Source organism: Melospiza melodia, chromosome 2 (assembly GCF_035770615.1).
Source record: "Melospiza melodia melodia isolate bMelMel2 chromosome 2, bMelMel2.pri, whole genome shotgun sequence".
NCBI classification, from domain to species: domain Eukaryota; kingdom Metazoa; phylum Chordata; class Aves; order Passeriformes; family Passerellidae; genus Melospiza; species Melospiza melodia.
In genome coordinates, this window is record NC_086195.1 from 138,915,570 (window position 1) to 138,936,942 (window position 21,373).

Below are 21,373 nucleotides of genomic sequence, written 5' to 3' on the forward strand. Positions count from 1 at the left end.
AGAGCCTCTGCTCCCTCCCCAGCCTTCGTGCCGAGGCTCAGACTCTGGCCAAGGGGCTCCATGCCACTGTTTTTGTGCCCACTCAGCCCTCGGCCTTTCTTCTCAGCATGCCAAGCAGGGGCTCATTAGTGTTCCCTGTTGTTAAGCTTTTGTGGCTCAAGCCCATCCAGCGCCAAGCTGGAACAGAAAGGCCATCAAATCCCCATCCAGGAGGGTGCAAAACTTCCCTGTGCTGCCAGCCCAGCTGGATTCAAACAGGTGATCCTGGAGAGCAAAGGTGGAGCGTGCACGCGTGCGATCTGTGCGTGTGGGAGCAGAGTGTGAGCTCTGCCTGCCACGAGCTGGGGCTGCTTCAGCTTCCTCTCAAAGAGAGTGACCTGGGGTAAATCTGACCTGAGATCTGTCCCCTGCACGTCTGTAGCATTTTGTTTGTGCATGCCAGACACCTGTGGTATGTCCCTGCCCCACCATGGGAATGCTGCCATGAATGGAAAAGCTCAACATGTCACATACTGGTTTTAAGTCTCAGCCACCTCCCGTGCAGTTGGTGCTATCATGAAGTTGGCTGCCATGTACTGCTGCTACCAGGCTGAGGGAACAACTATCCTGTAAACTGAGGAAAACACGAGAGTTGGGCCATGTCTGTGCAGGAGCCACGCTCACAACACGTGCACATTGTCCCTCAAGAGGAAGGATGTGCGACTCAAGCAGGTGTGTTTGCACAAACTTGCTGTTTCCATGTGTGTGGAGGCGCTGGGTGCGTGGAAACATCAATAAAGCAATAAAGGTCTATTTCATCGCTTCACAAGGGACAGGTGACTTTCTCCTTGCCACTGTCAGTTTCCAGCAAAATAAACAGAAATTCACAAAGATATTTTAACAGAAAGCCACTCTACCAGAGAAGCCACCTATGGAAAAGGCAGCAAACCACATGCTCTCTCCTCATTCACCCAAATGCAATTCTTGCCCAAGACACAATCACTCCAGCTACAAAAATCTCTTCCCCTCACCAAATGCCCCAAACTCCACCAAGTTAGACAACTCAACCTCTGTGTTCTTCCATACTGGAAAGTCCTGCTACATCACACTTAGCTTAGCCGTGCTTTAGCCTTGCCCATGCCTGATTCAGTTCAAAATTTCCCCTCTTTTTAAAGCCCTCCAAGGAGACAGCCCAAGGTCTTCCTTAAACATCCTTCCTCCCTGCTCCCCCATTTGTCTACATCCCCTCTCCAAGGATTTTCCACCCAGCTTTAGAACCATAGATGCTGGAGCCTCCTCCTCCTTCTGCCCAGGTCCAGCTGCCTGGAGCAGGCATTTTTCCTCCCTCCCTCATTGCCTGACAAGTCTCCGTTCAAACATGATCTGATACTTCTCCCCCTCCTGTGACGATAAGCCTCAGAGTCTCTCTCCCTGCTTCTCACATACCTCCATCACTGGACTGACTGTAAGGCATGTGGGATAAAGGTATCATGGAAAACGTTACAGCAAATCACAGGGTTTTGCTTTGATTCTTTTCCTGCTTATTTATTTATTTTCTGAAGGGAGGTAACAAGTCAGAGAGAAGCTGGCTGAGATTTCTGCCGTACATTTTTTTTGCAGCAGCAAGATCCTCCATCTTCCTTGCTGGATTGAATAGGGTCTCAGGACAATTTAGACTCCCTCCCCCATCTCCCATTCCTGCTCATATTCTTCAACACATGATGCTCTCCTCCCAGCGTTGACTGGGAAAGCACATATCCTCACTCTCTCCCCCTCTCCCAGCTCCTGCCTCGCATAGGTTGTGCCAGGACATTAGGATGACGAACATTTGTGCAGCTCAGAATCTTGGAGGTTATTTTTTAACAAAACAACTAGAATCAATGAAACCCGAACGATGGCACACGACAAACTTAAAAGACCTCGTGAGGATGCACCTAGCATTTCGGGAGGCTTTCTGTGTCTCATGCCACAAGGAAAAAAATATCCCTCAAAATTTAACCAAAGCCAGTACCGATACTGTGATAAGCCCGGGTGTGAGGAGCAAGAATTGTGAGGAGCAGGAATTGTGAGGAGCAGGAATTCTCTCCCCTTTGCTTTTTTTTTTTTTTTTTTGGCTCTTGCACATTATCACCTCACCAACAGTAGGATAACAGCCACAAAACCTCCGGCAAGAGAGCAAGCAAGCAGGCTTCACGTCGCTGCTCTCACGCCGAGCTCGATATTTACTCGCTGATAAACGGCAACTGTAAATACATCTCATCTAATCTCCCGACATCCAGGAGGGGAAAAAACATCTCCCATCCCCGCGGCGCCCTGCCTGGCTCCGGAGGCAGCGGGATGGAGGGCTGACAAAAGACCCCGGCTTTCCACCCTCCCCCGCGGGGCTTCTCCGGGCCGCCCCGGGCTCTCCCCCCGGCCCTTCCTCGCCTCGAAAGCCGCCGGGACGGAAGCCAACAGGTGGAAGGCGCTTTTTGTCCCGGGATCCCCCCGGCCGGCGCGGTGCCTCCCCGGGGGGGAAACTGAGGCACGGCGCCGCGGCCGCCGCAAAACTTTCCAGCGCCGAGCCGGGGCCGCCGGAGCTGCCCGGGGCTGACTGCGGCACACGCGGCCCCGCCGGGGGAGCGGCGGCGGCGGCGGGCGGGGAGCGGCCCCGGGGGCGGCGGCGCCGGCTCGGAACCCCCGCCCGTCCGCCCTCCCGCCCGCGGCCGGCGCTTACCTGTCTCAGGCGGCCAGGGCGCGGGGCGGCATGGCGGGGGCGGCGGGGAGCGGGGCCGGGCGGGCGCTACGGCAGCACCGGGGCAACTCACGGGGAAGCCGTGCCGGGCCTTTTGTCTGCGCGGGGCGGCGGGGCGGCGGGGCCGCCTCCCCCCGCGGGCGCCGCGGCGCTTGGTACGGCCCAGGCATTCATGCCAAGCGGCTTTCACACATGGAGGCTTGTCTCCAGCGGCTGCTGACAAGCCACAAACAAGGCGGCCCCCTCCCTCCTCCTCCTCCTCCCGCCTCCCGCCTCCCTCCTCCTCCTCCGCCGGCCTCCTCCATGCGAACTCCAACTCCGGTGACAGCGCGGGGCAGGGAGGAGGGCGCCCGCCGCCTCCCCGCGAACATGGCAGGGGCTTTTCCCCTTGGCCCTGAGGGATCGGGGCATTCCCGGCTCCCTCCGGCACCAAAGCCGCCGAGTAAGGAGCGCGGGTCCGCCGCGTCCCGCCCTCGGCACGAACCATGGCTCCAGAGCTCCGGCTCCTCCAGGATCGGCCCAGGAGCCGGCCGGGAATTCGCCCCGCTTCCCCCTTCCAAGGTCGGGCAAATAACCGGGCACGGAGACCCAGCGCCCAGCGCCTCGGGGTCAGTTTCATCCCGCAGCAGTGTGGGAGGCAAGGGGAAAAGAAGAGGGAGAAATCACAAAAAACAAGACCTCGTGGACTCCCAAAAATTTTTACAGGCGCCCATTACTGTAAACAGAGGGAAAGCCCAGTTGTTCAGGGAGAAAGTCTAGGTGTCACAAGGCATGGCCAGCACTTAGAACTGAATACACCCAAAATAGGCCGGGCCCAACAGTGCGGCCACATTGAGTCCAGGCTTGCAGGGATTTGAGCTGAGCTTTTTCAGCCACTTCACCAAGAGGGTTCCCTGGCCATGCAGGTTTGCACGGCCTCCATCCAGCAGAAGCCAACCCAAAACATAGCCCCTGTGAATCATTAAACTCTGCGCCTTGTGTACGGGTTCAGCAGGGTTCAGTCAGCCCAGAAAGCAAACCACATGACCAACTGTCATAAGTTTCGTAACAAAACCACAAAACTCAATCTCAAAAAACACATCCCTGTCCAGGGACAACAAAAGATTTTTTTTTCTTCTCTCCAAGTCTCACCAGTAAAGGTCTGGTGGAGCCCAGAAGAGTGTTGCACAAGAATCATCTGGTTTCATTTAATAAAAGTAATTATAATGATCATAATAATCACCAGTTGGATGGCTCTTGTTGTCCAATGATCTCAAAGACATTTTATTAACCCAGACAAGTATTTTTATCTAAATTTAACAAGTGGTAAAACATTTGGGCAGATGAAGTGACCTACTCAAGGTCATCTGAACCTGTAACAGAAGGGAAAATGCACATTTTTGAACTCAGGTGCTCAACAGAAAAGCCACTTCCCAAAAACAGAGCTCCTACAATTCCCCCAAAACTCAGAAAAGTTTTTTTCAAGTCACAGTTTTGCTGAAAGAAATTTTAACCAGGTCTAATTTGTAGTTTGGATAGGGCAGATGCTGTAGCTAGGGCAGATGCAGATGAGGTTCTTCCCAGGAAAGAGAAATAGAGGTCAAGTGGTGAAGGAAGACTAAAGCCAAGGTTGACTGAGGAGAAAGGAGAAGGGGATGAGCAAAGCCAGAAGAGAAGGCACAGAGCAGTCATCATGTCCAGCTTCACCTCCCTGTCTCCACAGCAGGACACAGGGCAGCAGCTATGCCTGCTGGTGCACAGGGTCCTGCAGAGCCTGACATTCATCTCCAGGTTTTGGAGTCCTTAAAGGGAAAAAAGCCTCCCTGTTTTGTCACAGATTGAAGCCTGTTGGTTTCAAGTGTCCACATTCTGCTAATGGGGTGAAACAAGCTAAGTTTACCTTCTCTGGGAATGTTTTCACCCAGTGGATAGCCCTTCTCCACTGCTCCAAATCTCACTCTTTGGAGTTGCTTTTCAACCTTGATGAAGATGACTTGGTCTTCCTTTCCAGTCCCTGGACTTCCTAATGCCTAATCAGCTCTGGGTGAGGCCACATCTTCTAGCAACTGCTGAGAGCTGCTGCTCTTGGCAGGGTGGATTTTCCCCCTTCCTTCATTTCCATAACGTTTCCCTTGTGTTTACTTTCCCACTGCTCCCCTCATGGCCGCAGTTCAGGACAGCATGTAAGCACATGTTTAATCTCATTGATCTTGTGGCACTCCATGTATGAAGGAAAGCGTGGGTCCCTTTGCCCAGCTCCTGCTTATGAACTTTTTGTTAAAGAGGCATGAGGTAGAAAGTTAGAAGTGGTGGACTGGTGGAGCATGGGGTTCCCCCTCTTCTCTGCTAAAAGCTCACATAGCCAGGCTGCTGATTCCTGTGGGTGCCTCCTCTCCCAGGTGTGTGTGTGTGCCCAAGGAAGCCACAGTGCTTTCAGGAAAATCATAATGCCTGTGGCAGAAGAGGTGAGCATGCCCTCTCCAGAACAGCCAGCACCTTGGGAGCTGGAGCACATCCATGGGACATGCAGACAGGAAAGTCCTGCAGGACAGAAGGAAGAGTGGGCTGGGAATTCCAGATATCCTCCATGGGGGCTTCACCACCTTAAAAAGAAGGGTCAGCCTCTCTGGGGGCTCACAGAGAGCCCATCCTGGAGTTGTGGTCCCCTAGGTAAGGAGGAATTTCATGTCTGGCCTTTCCCTACTGCTGCTGTTGTGCTTAGCCTTGTCAGGGGGGAGCCTTTCCCAGGTAGGTGCCATGGGGCCTCACAGTCAAATCAGGTGGGTGTGATGGGACTGGGCATCCCCAGCACGTGGCATGAACTAAACAAGCATTTACAGGATCACATTTTGCACTGAGCTGTCTAAACCCCACCTGGGTCCTGCTTTAGGCGACTAGGAGCTTCCCTTTATTTGGCTCCTCTCTCAAGTAAGAATTGTGGTGTCCCTTTCTTGCACATCTGTAGGTTTAGATCTTGGTGGAAGAAATGGGGAAAAAAATAACACCTTTTCACTATGTGCCTGTGCAATGTCTTAAATAACAGGACCCAGCCCCAGCTGCTGTAAAACAAGCAGCATGGCATAGGAGAGTCTGACCCCCATACACAGAGAATATAACTAAGTTTCCTTGCCTGCTACACTGAAGCTGTTCCCTCCCCTACAAATACATCAAGGATGAATAAAAACCCCTCTGTTTGTCCTGTTTTCCAAGCAGGAATACATACACCCGCACTGTATAGATGTTCTGTGAGTACAGGGTAGAGCAGACACCTTCAGAGCACGCTGGGCAAATTGTACATATGCAGATCATCTGCACAGCAGGTCTGACAATTTTTGGATTCGTTAGACATAGTGTGTGAATGCTACACACTTCACCTCCCCAGTGTGCAGTCAACCTATCCTGAATTTCTGGATGTTCAGCAGCCCAACTATCTGAAAGGCCTGATGGGCATGTGGAAATTCTGGATGAGCATATGCAGTATTTCATCCCAAGCAAATTCCCAGGTGGAGAAAGATGAGATGTCCAAGGAAATAGGCACATGTGGAAGCTCACAATGCTGAAAAAGAAGGGCTGGTTCACCTGTACCTGTGCAGCAGCCATCCATATCTCTTCTGATCTATGCTGCTCTGTCTTGCCCAGAACTTTTCTTCTCATTGAGCTCCCAAAAGCTGCAGTTTTGTGTCTGCTCTGCTGCCCTGAACTTGCACAGCTTTCTGTGGTTCCCTGTGCACACACATCCTGTCTTATAATGTGTGGACTGCTCATATTTGCTGCCTGTCCCTCTGTCCCTTGGAGTAAATGTCCTGAAGTGACATTTTGCAGTGCTCAGGGAGTGTTTTGCTCAACCCCATCAGAATGTCCCCTTGTTATTAGACCATCTAATATCACTGCTAGAGATGCTTCATTCCTGGTCGCACCTCAGACAAAACATCCTCAAGAAAATCTCAGGAATCCCATTATTGCCAATTTTCAAGCCATCTGTTACTTTGCTTGAAGTCCCTGGTCTTCAATTCATGGGCTTATGCAAGATCAGCTTCACTAAAAAAAAGGAAAAGTAACTTTTGCATCTCGTGAAAGGCTCTGATGGTGGAATAGCAGACAAGGACTTCGAAGTGATGGTGTGTGTGTGTGATTTCTGAGATTTCTGAGGTAATGCTCTGATTTTCAGGTCCTGCTCTCAGGAGGGGTGACCCTGTGCGGGTTTATCCCGTCCTGCTGGGGGCAGAGGATGCTCCGAGGAGGGGAGGGCGGCTGTCCCGGAGGGATCCCGAGGCGTCCCGGGCCGGAGGGGGCCGTTCCCTGGCGGTGCATTGTTTCCCGGTGCTGTCATGCCGTGAGCTGGTGCCGGCTGTGGTTGTAACCAGCAGGCGGAGCTGGGCAGGATAAACAAGCCGGAGCTATTCATAGCCATGAGGAGGGCAGAGCGCTCCTCTCCTAGCAACACAGCCAGGAGAAGAGCAGGAGAGCTCTGCCCAGCTGGTGGAGAAATGTGTGTGCGAAATGTTGGTGTTCTTCCCTTCTTCCTTCCATCGCTGTGAGCCCTCTCACCTGCTGCTCTCCCTCGCTCCAAAATCTCAGTTTGGTCTCCTGCAGGTGATGGCCAGCTCGGTTCCCTGGGTTTTCGTCAGTGAAAATGTCTTTGCCTGGTTTAAAATGAGCAGGAGATGAGGGTGGAAAGGTCAAAACCTGAGAGCTCCTGGGAAGGGCTTGAGCAGGGACACCTCTGCCCTGCTGCCTGTATTTATGGATCAAGGGTGGATGCTGGACCCTCCTTGACCCATAAATACCCACAAGCTGCTGCACTGTGCCATTTCTCTGTCCACTTCTTACATCAAAACCTGCAGGTAGGCTCTGATTTATTTTCTTGGACGTGTGAAGCGAGGCGCTGAAACAAATTGTCCAGAGCAGCTGTGGATATCTCAGCCCTGGAAGTGTCCAAGGCCAGGCTGGATGGGCCTTTGAGCAATCTGGTCTAGTGGAAAGGAGGGTTTGGAACCATGGCAGGAAGGTTTGGAAATAGATGATCTTTAAGGTCTCTTCCAACCCAAACCATTCAGTGAAATCTTATGGCATGGCTCTGTGAGCTTTGGGTGCAGGGATGTGATAGAGCCATAGGCACAGCTCTGTGAGCTTTGGGTGCAGGGATGTGACAGAGCCATGGGCTCAGCTCTGTGAGCTTTGGGTGCAGGGATGTGATGGAGCCATGGGCACAGCTCTGTGAGCTTTGGGTGCAGGGATGTGACAGAGCCATGGGCACAGCTCTGTGAGCTTTGGGTGCAGGGATGTGCCAAAGCCATGGGCACAGCTCTGTGAGCTTTGGGTGCATGGATGTGACGGAGCCATGGGCACAGCTCTGTGAGCTTTGGGTGCAGGGATGTGGCAAAGCCATGGGCACAGCTCTGTGAGCTTTGGGTGCAGGGATGTTTTGAAGCCATGGGCACAGCTCTGTGAGCTTTGGGTGCAGGGATGTGACAAAGCCATGGGCACAGCTCTGTGAGCTTTGGGTGCAGGGATGTGATAGAGCCATGGGCACAGCTCTGTGAGCTTTGGGTGCAGGGATGTGACAGAGCCATGGGCTCAGCTCTGTGAGCTTTGGGTGCAGGGATGTGACAGAGCCATGGGCACAGCTCTGTGAGCTTTGGGTGCAGGGATGTGACGGAGCCATGGGCACAGCTCTGTGAGCTTTGGGTGCAGGGATGTGACGGAGCCATGGGCACAGCTCTGTGAGCTTTGGGTGCAGGGATGTTTTGAAGCCATGGGCACAGCTCTGTGAGCTTTGGGTGCAGGGATGTGACAGAGCCATGGCAGGGGAATTAGAGCAGGTAAGTGTGCAGAGACAGCTTGCAGAGGAAGCTAGCACACCCAGCCATTTGAAAAATTAGGCATGTAGTAGCAAGGTACTGACAAGTGTTCCACACACCTGTAACACTGCCAGTAAATCAAGCAAAGGCATTTGTCAGCTTGTCATTAGGAGAGTAATGAGGTAAGTACAACAGAATTTAGGGCAAGCAATGAGGCCAGCATCCCTCTGCAGTAGATTTGGCCAGAGACAAAGAAGAGTCAAAGTTTAAAAGCAAACAAGACTCCAAGCAGAGGGAGCTCAGTCCTTAATGAAGAGCCTCCCTTGCTCTGACCTCTGCATGGTGCAGGCTGAATTGGATTTTTGGGAGGGACCAAGGCTGCCTTCATCCTGCTCCTGCCAAGAGAGGCAGGCACCTCAGGACCCCACACTTCTGGTTTCACCAGTCCAGGCTCATAGCAAATGCCCTGAAATCAGCACACAGGTATTTTGATCTCTGGCAGACCACGATGAGCAGATTGCTGACATGCACAATAGTTTTCCAGCAAGGTTGCAATGTGTGAATTTAATAAATTGTTGGAAACAAAAAAGGAGGGGAAAACATCAGAAGCTCAATTTCAATGTCTATCTGAAAGCTGCATACTAGGCCTCCAGATCTCTCACAAAACATGCCACCACTTGAACTCCAGGAGTAATTAAATTTTATGGAGTTTGGCGAGAAGAGAGGGCCTCAACTCATAGTTTACCATTTGGTTACAAACTACTTGCTAAATAGCAGGAGAATGATCAAATCCAGCTCCTTGCTGTAGGAGCTAGAGGTTAAAACAGTAAAGGGGTCAATCCAGTCATGTAATTTGGCCCATCCAGATGAAAGGCAGAGTAGCTGAAGGAGTACGAGAAATGTATTCTGGTCTCAATTGTTGCCACATTGTGCAGCTTTTTTTCCTTATTTTTGCATTGCAGGATGGTTAGGGCATGCAAGGGGTCACAGAATGAAGCTTTGGCCAGCAAGTAAAGTTAGGAAGTGCCCTGTAATGTGGGTGAAACAGCAGTAGGGGAAAGCCAGGGGTGTAAGGTGTGCTTCCTCAGGGCAGCCTCTCTGAGTCTGCAGGGAATTCAGCCCGGGACTCTCACTTAATGATCTCACTGATTCAGCTGAGAAAGCACAAGCCCAGTACAGCTAAGAGTACGTGATAGAAACAATGATAAGGCAAGAGAGAGGGAAGAAAAAAGAACAATTGATTTAATGCCTTCTTCATTTGTATTTAAATAAATAAAGATGCCAATAGAAGGCTCTAGGCACCTTACCACACAATTAACACAACCAAAGAGAAACCAGACTATGCACCACTCCCAAGCAGCATGAAATGATTATCCAGAATGTGCTCTGCCACCTCCCAGAGGAAAAAAAAAAAAAAGGACTCGCCCCAGCCCTCACAGACAGCCTCTCTCTCCAAAGGGTGACATTTGCAATGTGCTTGCCTTGCAGGCATCTGCTGGGAAGGGGGGACAGCACAGCCCTGGGAGACCCCTGCACCTCTGCCTGCCCACGGCCCGAGGAGACATGAATTGCTCCTAGAGACATGAACACTGGAAAGGGAAACAACGTGCTGCTCCTCTTCCCTAGCAGAAAAAAATGTTGGCTCACCCGAGCCCCTGTTGACACTGAAGAATATTGCTGGCCCTGGTATAACGAGCTGGAAAACTTCTGTGTCCTAATGAAAAAAAGAAAAGGAAAAAAACCGTAATTTCACCGGCAGTTGTTTCAGCAGCAGGACTGTTACAAGCTCCGAGCCATAACGCTGTTAGTGTTTCTCCCACCACCAGGCAGTTGGGATTGTTTCTGGTTCCCATTAGCATCTCTTGCCCAACGCTGCAGCTGCACACACACACACACACACACACACCCCTCCCGCTGCCCGTGGAGCTGGGGCTGGAGCTGACCCTGCTCCTGCTCCCAGCCCTCATCTCCAGGGACACAGCCTCCCTGTCCAGACACAGCTTTTTCCTTGGGTTCAGGTGGATGAACCTCTGTAGTGAGAGTCCTATGGATTGGATAAGTGGGTCCCAGCTATTCTAAACCAGCCACAGCTGCCAAGTCCTTAGCTGGGCAGCAGCTGGGGCTCACAAAGATAACTGGGATAAAAGGGGTGGGCTGAGAGCCCTGGAGGAGCCACGAGGAACTGTGCTACAGAGAAGAGCAGCATGGTAGAAAACCAGCTAGAAGGTATGGAACAATGTATGGGACTCTAGAAACCTGAACAACAATAAGATAGCAACATGAAATGATATATGGGACTCTAGAAATATGATAATAACAATAAGAATACAACAAACCTCGATTACACCTGGTCAGAAGACAGACAGACTGCTTTTGCAGCAATCTGTTCAGCCTGGAGAAGACTGAGAGATGCTCAAATGCTCAGCCAGTTGTTGGAACCCAGGACATCCCTCTGGATGGCTCCAGCCCCTGCCAGGGGGCTCAGAGACCCTGGCACAGAGCCCAAGACCCCTGTGCCTTTGCTTTTGACCTATGATAAAGATTACCAACCTTATATGATGATTTACAAGCCACAAAAGTTTAAGTAGAATGATAGTGAATTCATCACAGGGTGAAAAGTAGAAATTTGGGGTTTTTAGAATCGGGGCTTGGGGTCCCAAGATGGAGGAATTTGGGTGTACCCTGTCCTCCTTCCTAGCCTCCATCTTCTGGGTGATGGTGGCACTTCTGGATTGGTTTAGGGTAGAAACTCACTGTCTAACATAGGTGATAGGTATTGGAAAATAATTATAAATAAAGTACACGTAATTTTTAGTATAAAAAGACAGCACCATCCTGAAGGTGGTCAGTGTGCCACTGACTGACGTGCTGAACAGACCTCAGCAGGTCAGGAAAAGAATGTTAGAGATAACAGCAAATAAACAACCTTGGAAACCAGAACAGAAGATTCCTGACTCCTTCTTTGGTTGCTGGGCTGGGAAGAGAGACTCTCTAACACATCTCAGGGCCATCCTGACCACAGAGACCCCTGAGAGCCAGCCACTCTCAGAGTGCCCCAAAGTCACCTGTGGGTGAATGCTTTGTGCTGCAGGAGGGTCCCTTGTGTCCTCTCCCAGTCCCACATCTCACCCAGAAGCCCCCAAGAAGCTCCAGTGCTGCAGGGCAGGCTCAAGGGCACACAGCAAGCCAGCAGGACAGATCAGGGACTGGGATGAGGCAGGGGAATGGGATGTACCTGTGTGTGCTGGCCCAAAGAAACCCAGCAAAGATGGGGCATTCAGATAGAAGCCAGAGTCAGAGGGCACAGAGGCTGGGTGCCTGAGTGGGGACAGTGTGGGAATTGAAACTTCATAGCATCACCAAGTCCAACTCCTGGCCCTGCACAGGACACCCCAGGAGTCACACCACGTGCCTGAGAGCAGTGTCCAAACACTTTTTGACCTCTGTCAGGCTGGTGCTGTGACCACTGCCCTGTTCAGTGTCCAACCATCAGGGTGAAAAACATTTTCCTCATACCCCACCTAAACCTCCCCTGATTCATCTTCCTGCCATTCCCTTGGGTCTTGTCAGAGTAAAGAGAGCGGTGCCTGCCCCTCCTCTTCTGTCATGAGGGTGTTAAAGACCACAGTGAGGTCTCCCCTCAGCCTCCTCCAGGCTGAACAGACCAAGTGACCTCAGCCATTCGTCCCCTCCAGTCCCTTCACCATCCCCATGGCCTCCTTTGGACACTCTCCAATGGCTTCATGTCTTTTTTATGTTGTGGCACCCAAAACTCCCCCAGAGCGGGAGGTGAGGCTGCCCCAGCCCAGAGCAGAGCAGGACAATCCCCTCCCTTGCCCAGCTGGTGATGGTGGTGCTCCCAGGACTGGGATGTCCCTCCTGGGTGCCAGGGCACTGCTGGCTCAGATTTAGCACCAAGCAGGGCCCCCAGGGCCCTTTCCATGACTCTGCTCTCCAGCCCCTCATTCCCCAGGCTGTGCACACAACAAGGGCTGTCCTGTTCCAGGTGCCCTTGTAAATCTTCATGCAGTTGGTGATCACTCATCTCTTAATTTCTCAAGGTCTCTCTGCAGGCCCTGCATACACTGAGGGAGTCAACAGCTCCTGCCAATTGAGTCTTGTCAGTGAATTTACTCAATATTCCTGCCAGTCCTGTGTCCAAGCTGTTAATGACAATACTGAAGATCACTGGTCCCAGGATGGACCAGCCTGATGTCCCCCCATTCACTGTGACTTTGTGCCTGACCTGTGAGCCAGTTGCTCACCCACTGTGTAACACAGTTATCCATCTTTGTGCCAGACACTTTGTCCCAAAGGAGGCTGTGAGAAGCACTATCAAAAGCTATGCTGAAGTCCAAAAAGGTTATATCTACGGTTTTCCTGCTAATTGGTGTTTGTTCACTTTTTCCTGCCCAAGTTTCAGGCAAATAACAACTGCAGTTGCTGGAAAAAAACCCTCTGGTGCAGTAAAGGCTCTGTGCTGTTGTGTTCTGAACTCCCTGCTCCAGACCGAGCAGGAGCTCTACCCAGACCATCTGAGTGACTGCCCAGGTGCTGTGGGCAAGCTCAGGCTGGCACAATGCACAGTTCTGAGCACTGGACAAAGGAAGGAGCTTGCCTGGGTGGGCATGGGCAGGAGAAGAGCATGGCTGGCTCTCCAGAGCTGTGGCAGATCCCATGTGCAGAGCAGAGCAGAGCAGCCTCCAGGTCACGTGCCAGCCACGTACACAGACATCTCCTCCAGCCTTAGTAGCCTGGCAGGACTTGAAAGCACAGGTCTTGAAGCACAGATAGTGGTTTTGCCAGGTTAATCCTCACATCTTCTCATCTCTGGCTCGGCCCTCACAGTTGACATCTGACCGTCTGCTCTGACAGAACCTTGAATTCTTGCAGGATGAAGTTACAAAGAAGAGACTTCCAACACTCCAATAACTTTCATTTGTCTTTGGGCTCTCTACAGGTTCACAGTCACCAGCTACAGCAATAACCACAGTGATCCTTATGAAGCAAGGCAGGGTTGCCAAAAGCAGGGGCAGATCTGAAGGTACTTGGGAATCACAGTTGGATGCACCTCTGCAGTGATGGGGATGACTCCTGGCGACAAGGCTGCCCTTATGGAACACCTCCTGATCTGGCAGGTCAGCCACTGCCCTGCAGAGCCAGTCTGCATGGTCCCACAGTGTTTGCCACCTTGGTGACCCTGACACCCGGGCAGTGCAGAGCACAGGGTTCTGCTGCTGCTAAATCTGTGCCAGGGCATGCAGGCATGGCAGAGCTCATGGGACAGGAGCTGGCCTGGCTCCAGTCCTAGTCCTGCTCCCTCGTTCAGCAGTGTGCCTCTGCAGCAAGCCTTGCCCTTATTGCCTTGTGAGTGGCTCCAGAAAGGTGCCATGACTTCATGGGATCAAGGCCAGAGCTTTGAAGTCTGCAGGGGCACGGTGACTTGGGTCTTCCCTGGCAGGACATCCTTGCACCACCTTTCGCTGTGTGAAGATGTTTGCAGTATCCGGGGGGGCAAAAGGAGGAATGAGTGACATCAGGAGTTCTGGCTGGGGATCCAGAGAGGTCATCCCAAGGTGCTCTCAGGTGTGCTTTGTCACCTGTCCCAGTGCCAGGTGTGCCTCAGCACACATACCCCCATATCCCCAGCAGCCATCATCACCCTCCCCTCAGTGGGCACTGCCTGGCTCGGAGCCTTCTCCTCGAGTTTCCATCAAGTGCCAGAACAGCTCCCTCTCTCCTGTCCCTGGTGGCCAGAGCTCACATTTGGCAAGCAGAGCCCAGCAATCCTGCAGGAAGGCATACTCAAACAGAGGAGCTGAATCTATCTCCTTCCTCATGCAGCAATTATTCTGCTTGCTTTCCCCATTCTGGGTGCCCAGCCTGAGTGCCTCTGCTTGGGCACACGCTGGATGCGCTCCCAGCCCTGCTCAGCCCTGAGTGTCAGCTGGGAGCACACGCAGCCACAACATCAGGCACGATCCCTGATCCCAAACAGCACCAGCTGTCACCACCTCAGCCCTCTGGGACTCGGCAGAATGGGGTTTGCCTAGCGTGCACATTCTTGGGGCCAGCCCCAAGCCTCAGAAACCCACCCGAGCTGTGCGTTACTCAGCAATTCCCAGTGCAAACCACCATCCCAACAAGGAGAAGCCGTGGTCACTGTCCTGCCTGGCAGAGGGAGGGATGACCCTGCTGTGGCTCAGGGAAGCTCCTGGCACTCTCTCAGCAGGGCCCTGGGCAGGGAACTCATTCCATGCTCAGGTGCAGAGGTGGCCAGCAGAGCTCCCCAGGGAGTTCCAGCGAGCCAGGGCAGGCAGTGCGGACTCTGTGGGACCATGCACAGAGGGAACCTCTCCTATCAAACATCTAGCCTTGGAATAGTTTGGAGTACACTGGCTCCCAGTGTACTCTAAACATGTGGGCTGATGTTAAAACTATGCTGCTTAGGGTGGGGAAACCTTCCAGTGTGTTTCTGCTAGGAATATTGCCACTGGCTCCAGGTGGGACTGGGTTTGGGGCTAAGGGAAGGAGAAGAGATAGAGGAGGAATGAACCTGCACTTCTCAAAGCTGGGCACCATCCTCCTGGAGGCAGGGGCAGCAAAGGGAGCACATCCAGACAGGAACAAACTGACATCTGGAGCTATCCATAACTCTCTGTCTCTCCAGTACTTATTGTTTCTACAACAGGAGTGATTAGTACCCCACCAAGGCCAAGGGCTCGGAGAGGCACAATGAGAAACAGCTCCTGCCCTGATCTGTGAGCTGCAGCAGAGATCAAGGGCACAGGAAAGGGGGACAGAGGTGGGAAATGACTTCCCACCATGGGAGAAGAGCTGGGATCACAAACATGGGTCTGTCCAGCTCCCTGCTGCCCCTCTCCCCCAGCCCAGTGGCACAGAAACCACAGACGCTCCTCCCCGGCTCCACAGCTGCAGAGTTAATGAGTCAGGTCTGTGAATTAGTTAATTTCCAGGAGGGTTCTTTCATGACAAACACCACACAGCAGGCATTTTACATCTACAGCTACAGGAGCAGCCTCTAAGCCCACAACCCTTTGTCAAGAGTAAAAATAGAAAACAGTCACGGTAGATGGAAAGAGACAGGAATAAGGCAAGGGCAGGGAAAGATGGAAGCACTGCAAGTTCTGCAGAAGGATGGAGGTTTCAGAAATGTCCAATTATCTCCAGAATCTGCCTGCAGCACACTTGTTTCAGCAAGATGGTAAAGAGGGTGGCTCAGGGCTACACAAAGCCATCTCTAATGGCTACTGGGATTCAAACACCTTAGACTCATTACTCAATAATTAGGGAGCCCATCCTAGCCCAGAAGTCACATCTTGCCACACTGGCTGAAGCTGAACGAGGCCCTTGGGTTTCCATCCCACTGGGATCAGGGGGACCAGCAGTGGGGTGGCCTTGGCAGTGCTCAGGGCCCCAGAGGTGAGGAGCAGACGAGGCAGAGGGAGAGCTTGGAGCAGGGGCAACAACGGCAGCCCCCAGAGCCCCTGTGGAGGAGCGATGAGGAACACCAGGGCAAACATATCCGTGGGGAAGGATTCCTTGCAGGGAAAGAGGGGCACCCAGAAAAGAGCAGCTCCACCCATAAGCACAGCTGTGCTGGGCCAGCTCAGAGCTCTGGCAGCCCTCTAACCTGTCTCCAAGTGCCACGGGAGGAGGAGATGATGCTGGGGGACAAGAGCAGCCTTCCCAGGGACAATCCCCCTATCCTGAGCTGAGCTGGCAGCACAGGGGTGGCAGTGGGTGCACACAGAGCACCAAGTGGGCACCAGCAGGGCTGTGGAAGGCAGAGCTGCTGCACAGCTGTGGTGTACAACAGGCACAGGGGAGCTGTGGCTTTGGTGAGCAGCGTTTCCAGGCTGGGGAGCTGGGGAGGGGTGGCGAAGGCACAGGTGAGTGGAAAAGAGGGAGACAAAGGAGATACTTTAGAAAATAATGGAGGGGATTGGTGAGGAATGGAGCAAGAGGGAATGGTTAGGTCTCTAGAAGATAACACAGTAGGGAAGGAAGAGCCTTTGGTGACAGGTGGTGGTGGAAGAACAAAGCAGAATAAAAGAGAGGCGGTGTAAGGAAGAGAGTGTGAGCACAGCCAGGCTGAAATGAGAGACTGAAATAATGGTGGGGAGAGCACCCCTCAGACATCCTTCAGAGAGGAAGTGACAAAGTGAAAAGGGAAAAACAAAACCCATGAAATGCAGAGGGAAGAAGTGGGTATTTTATCACTGAGTGTGAGGTGATGCTGGTGTGCAGGAGCCCAATGATTGAAAAGCACAGGCAGAATGGTAAATTCCTCTACATGTGCTTGCTCACCACAGGCACAAATAACCTGGGCATGCAAGGACTGCCTGTTAAATTGGGGTGGCACCCAGAAGAATGGCCCACCACCTTTCCTACTGTGTTTCTGGGCTGGGCCTTGAGCTCGGGCACCAATCCTGTGTCAGTGCCCCCCTGCTTCCACAGCCTGCTGGGGAGGAACCTACTGCTCTGTGTCTGGGGATGCCAGCCTTGGAAGCACAGGAATCCTGCCTGCAGGGAGCCAGGGTGCTGGAAACATCAGGCTGCTTGGAACAACAAGGAGGTTCCTCTCCTCACCTTGGGGGCTCTGCCTTTTGCCTGCACTGAAGGGTTAAAACAGCCACAGGGAGACAACACCAACACTCTGGGCCCCCCAGGATAAACGTGAGGCTGCTCTCAGCACACAGAGAGGAATCCAAGCACCATATCTGTGGTCGTGGTCCCTGCTTGAGTGCTCTTACAAGGAGTATTTTATGCATTAAAATAAGATTTTCCCTGTAGCTTCCCTTTTAACAGTGCTGGCTGTTCATCCTGGAAAACATGACTCAGGAAGAGGCTGTGGACATCTCCCTGAGCATGAGGGGAGAGCAGCGAGCATCAGAGAGCAGGAATCACATCCCTTGTCACACAGACACCACCCAGCAAGGCCAGGCTGCTGCTGCTCTGGAGGAGGGCTCGGGCAGAGCAGGGTTTGTGTGCTCTGCCACATGCAGCCCTTGCCTTCCCTGAGAGGATCAAAAGCATCGTTTACACTGAGATTATCAAAGCCAATCTTTTGGTCTCATTGGTCAAACTGGGGAAATCTCCCAAGTGCTTGTACTGCTAAAATAAGATCTTGTTCAGTGGAGATTATGCAGAACCATCTCTTTCCAGGCACATTTTGTTAGCAAGGGATTAACTAGGAATGTTGACATTTAAGTTGTTGTCACTGCATATTTGAGGCTGAGTGTACATTAATTACAGGGCAGCACAGCTCCCAGCCTCAAAGCTCCTTTTTTTAAACAGAAGAAGGAACCAAGGCTGTGCTTCCCAGTGTGTGAGAGGGGTCAGAACTCCAGGAAGGGTTTCAAGAGGGAAGATCAGGGCACAAGGGGAGACAGGCTGGTGCTACAGTGGCAGCCTCAGCCAACACCATACTCAGGTGAATGGGGCAGTGTGCACTGTTGGCAGACTGTCATTTCATCTTTTCATATTTAAGGAATTGGGCAATTACTAGAGGTTCTTTGATAAATATGGCAGAACCATATTTATCTCCAAAAGGGAAAGGAAAATAAAAAAAAGAGAGAGAGAAAGGACAATGTCATTTCTGCAACTTAGTTTGTCCCCTTGGTGCTAGGATAGCAGGTAACCTCCAGGGCCACGCTCCCCTTTATCCAGCCTGGGCATCTCAGATGATTCTGAACTAAACCAGCTCAAAATATCAGTACAGCCATCCATCACATCTCATTCACGCTGGATTTCAAATCTCATTAGGATCCAAGAAGGCGCAGGCAGAAATTCACAGTTTTGTTATTGTCCTAAGTATTTCCAGCACAAATACATCCAAAATACCACAAGAGCAACGGTGCCTCGGCACACGGACATATGGCAGGAGCAGAAAAAGCTGCTCCGGTGCAATTGTTCAGCTCCATTTCATGGAGAGAGCTGCACAGGGGGAGGGCTGAGCGCCGGGGAGAGGAACAGAGAAACACGCCAGGCTACACAGAGCTGACAGAGGGAGAGCAGGACGGCAGGGAGGGGAGGGCAGGGCAGCGAGAGACGCGTGCGACTCCAGGGGAGAGACAGCAACGGCGGCGCGCACCCCCCAAGGAAAGGAAGGGAAAAAAGGCGGGGGGGGGGAGCTGGGGTGTGTAAGCAGAGTGAAAATAAAGGGGAAAAGGCGTAAAAAGATAGGAGCAGGGAGGGAGGGAAGAGAAGGGAGGAAAGGCGAGGGATGCGCGCTCGGGATCCGCGGGAGCCCCGGCCCGCTAGCGCCCTCTGCGGGCCGGGCGTGGAACTGCAGGCGGGGCTCCCCCTGCAGGGCGGCACCGCCGAGCGCCCCCAACCCGGGGGTCTCTCCAAGCCTTCCTCCATCCCGGGGGTCCCTCCGAGCTCTCCCCCATCTCGGGAGTCCCTCCAAGCCCTCCTCCATCCCGGGGGTCCCTCCGAGCTCTCCCCATTGCCGGGGTATTCTCAGAGCCCCCCGCCCTGCCCAGTGCCTTCTCTGAGTCTGGGCCCCCGCTCCTGCAGCCCTCCCTCCCTCCCTCCCTTGTCAGAACGCTGTAGCTGCTGCCCCAATCTGCGAGGGAGCCCTGTCTCCTCCATCAGAGGAGCTCTCTGGGTAGATGGGACCCTCCTCAAGTGGCAGTGAGACGGAGAGACTGGCAGAGAGCTGCTATGTCCCCTCACCACCGCCGGGCAGTGAGGAAGATGCTGCCGGAGGAAGACGGGCACAAGCGCGCAGCCCACAGCCTGCCCCGTATCTTTGCTCTTAGCGCATGTAATCCAAGGACAACCCATGGGATGAGGGTCACAAAACCCTGGCAAAGGGGCTGGGGTGACAGGGGACATCCCATCACCGTGCTGAGAAAGGCCACCAGACCTCAACAGCTCGCACTCCTACCGCAGTGTGGAGGGGCATCCTCACTTCTGAGCACGACACGGGGTGGCCATGGAGGTGTCTCGGATCTTTCACCGAGCAGCACAAGCTTTGGGCGCTTTTCCCGTCCCTCCGCGTGTGTGTGGCTGCCACACTGCTCCCCGGCCGGGCGCCGGGAGCCCTTGGCCGAGCGCCGGGCCCGGCAGCAGCAGCAGCAGCATCGGGGAGTGTTTAAGCGCCCCCCGGGGCCCTCCCGGCTGGGCGCAAAGTGCAGGAGCAGCTGCCTGTTTACAGTGGGAGGGTGCAAATTGGCCTTCGGGGAGAGCAGCACCGCATCTCCCTGCGGCTCGGCTCGGCACGGAGACCTCCAGCTGAGGAAAACAACCAGGAAGGCGAGTATCTGCCATTTCCTACGGGGAAAGGATTCAGAGGAGAGCTGTCTGAGTCTATTAGCTGATGCTGGTTCCTGTGGAGAGATGGTGGCACACAGGTTTGCTTCAAATAGTCTGTTTCCATCTCTAATATCACCTTCAAGCATCCAGACCCAGACACACAGAACTCCCTTCCTGCTGCCTTCCACGGCGTGTCTCTCACGGAGGATTTTATTTTCCTAACGGGAGACACGAAGCAGGGCTTGCAGTAAATGAAAAGAACCGTGTCCATTTGCATGGTTGCATAATCACGTTATACAGGGATCTTTCAGACTCTGGAGAGCACAGAGAGAGAGAGGGGAAAGTGGGACGTCATGAGCGGGAGCTAAAAGCCAGATCTCTCGATGAGATCAAGGAATGGATGTGAAGTCAGTCAGACGGAGAAATGTCTGGGTAGCTCTCCCAAACAGCGAGAGTCGCAGGCTCAGCTCTGAACATAAACAAAGCGAGATGTTTCTGGGGGCTGGGCTAGGTTTTGTGTAAACTCAGTTTCCTCTTCCATCATTGAAACCGGATGAGACGAGCAGCCTGTAGCCAGGATCTTTGCCTCTCTGCCGAGGGCTTGCACAGGGCTCAATTCCCAGGGTGCTCAGGCCAGGACCTTTCACCAGCATCATATTCACTGCAGAGTGAAAGAAAAATCTCTCACTTCATGCTGCTGAATGAGGAGCTCGATTTCCAGAATACACACTTGCCTCTTAGTAAATGGTAGTTTACTGGCAATATTCCCCTTTGGATCCCCTGGTGATCTTTGATTAGTCCAAGCCTCAGCCCAGGGTCACCCAAACCTCAGTCCTCTAAGAGAGAAAGCTTCACTTGAAATATAAACACTATTAAATCAAAAGGACAGACTTTCACAGAAAATCTCTGAAACAAGGGAAACAAAAACTGGACAAGTGTAGCTTGTCCTTTATAAGGATAGGAAATAATTTTGAAAGCCAGCATCACTCATTTGCTATCGTGTTACCCTGGAATTCCCACCTCCTGTTCCTGACTCCATTATTTGTTCTGATCTCAGTAGTGGAAGGGTAAGAACATCTCCATAAACATTTCATGGTCCACTTTGTACCTCAAGTACTTCTGTGAAATTTTAAAAATCTAGGACATTTAGCCATCCCAACCATTTGAAATGTTTAACCATCTGAAGGATTTCTCAGCTGCTCCCTGGAGTGTGAAGTCAAACATCACCCATCCTGTGGAAAAGGGAGAGTGGGAGGACATGTTTTTTACATGTTGTACCTCTTCACCTCCTTTGCACAGTCTGATTTCTTGTTCACGGGGTAGTTAGCGATACAGAATTTAAAGGAGGTGTATCCTCAGCCAGAGAGGACAGGGAAGCAACAGGTGCCCAATGTAAATTAACTGTCTCACCCTCAGGAGCAAAGCTGTCATCACCAGCCCCGAACTTGTTAGGAGGAATAAAAGGCTAACCTGAGAGGCACGAGAGAGCCCTCCCTCCCCAGCAGCCTGCAGCATATGGCAGCAGCAGCCTGCAGGATTCCCAGGGCCACAGAGCATGGCTGCAGGGCCTGCCTGCCCTCTGATGCCTGCACCT

General features: G+C 52.7%; 1 protein-coding gene across 2 annotated transcripts in view; it reads right to left on the reverse strand.

The window, feature by feature from the left end:
* The window catches only part of LOC134414881 (uncharacterized), a 62,569-nt gene extending 43,110 nt beyond the window's left edge, over positions 1-19,459 (reverse strand). Inside the window, exon 1 of one of the 2 annotated variants that reach the window (XM_063150144.1) lies at positions 19,412-19,459. The gene's annotated coding sequence lies outside the window, so the exon portion shown is untranslated. Of the gene's footprint in view, positions 1-2,695; positions 2,749-19,411 lie in introns of those variants that run through there. The other variant, XM_063150138.1, reaches the window with a different exon arrangement.
* Between the last annotated feature and the right edge of the window lie 1,914 nt (positions 19,460-21,373).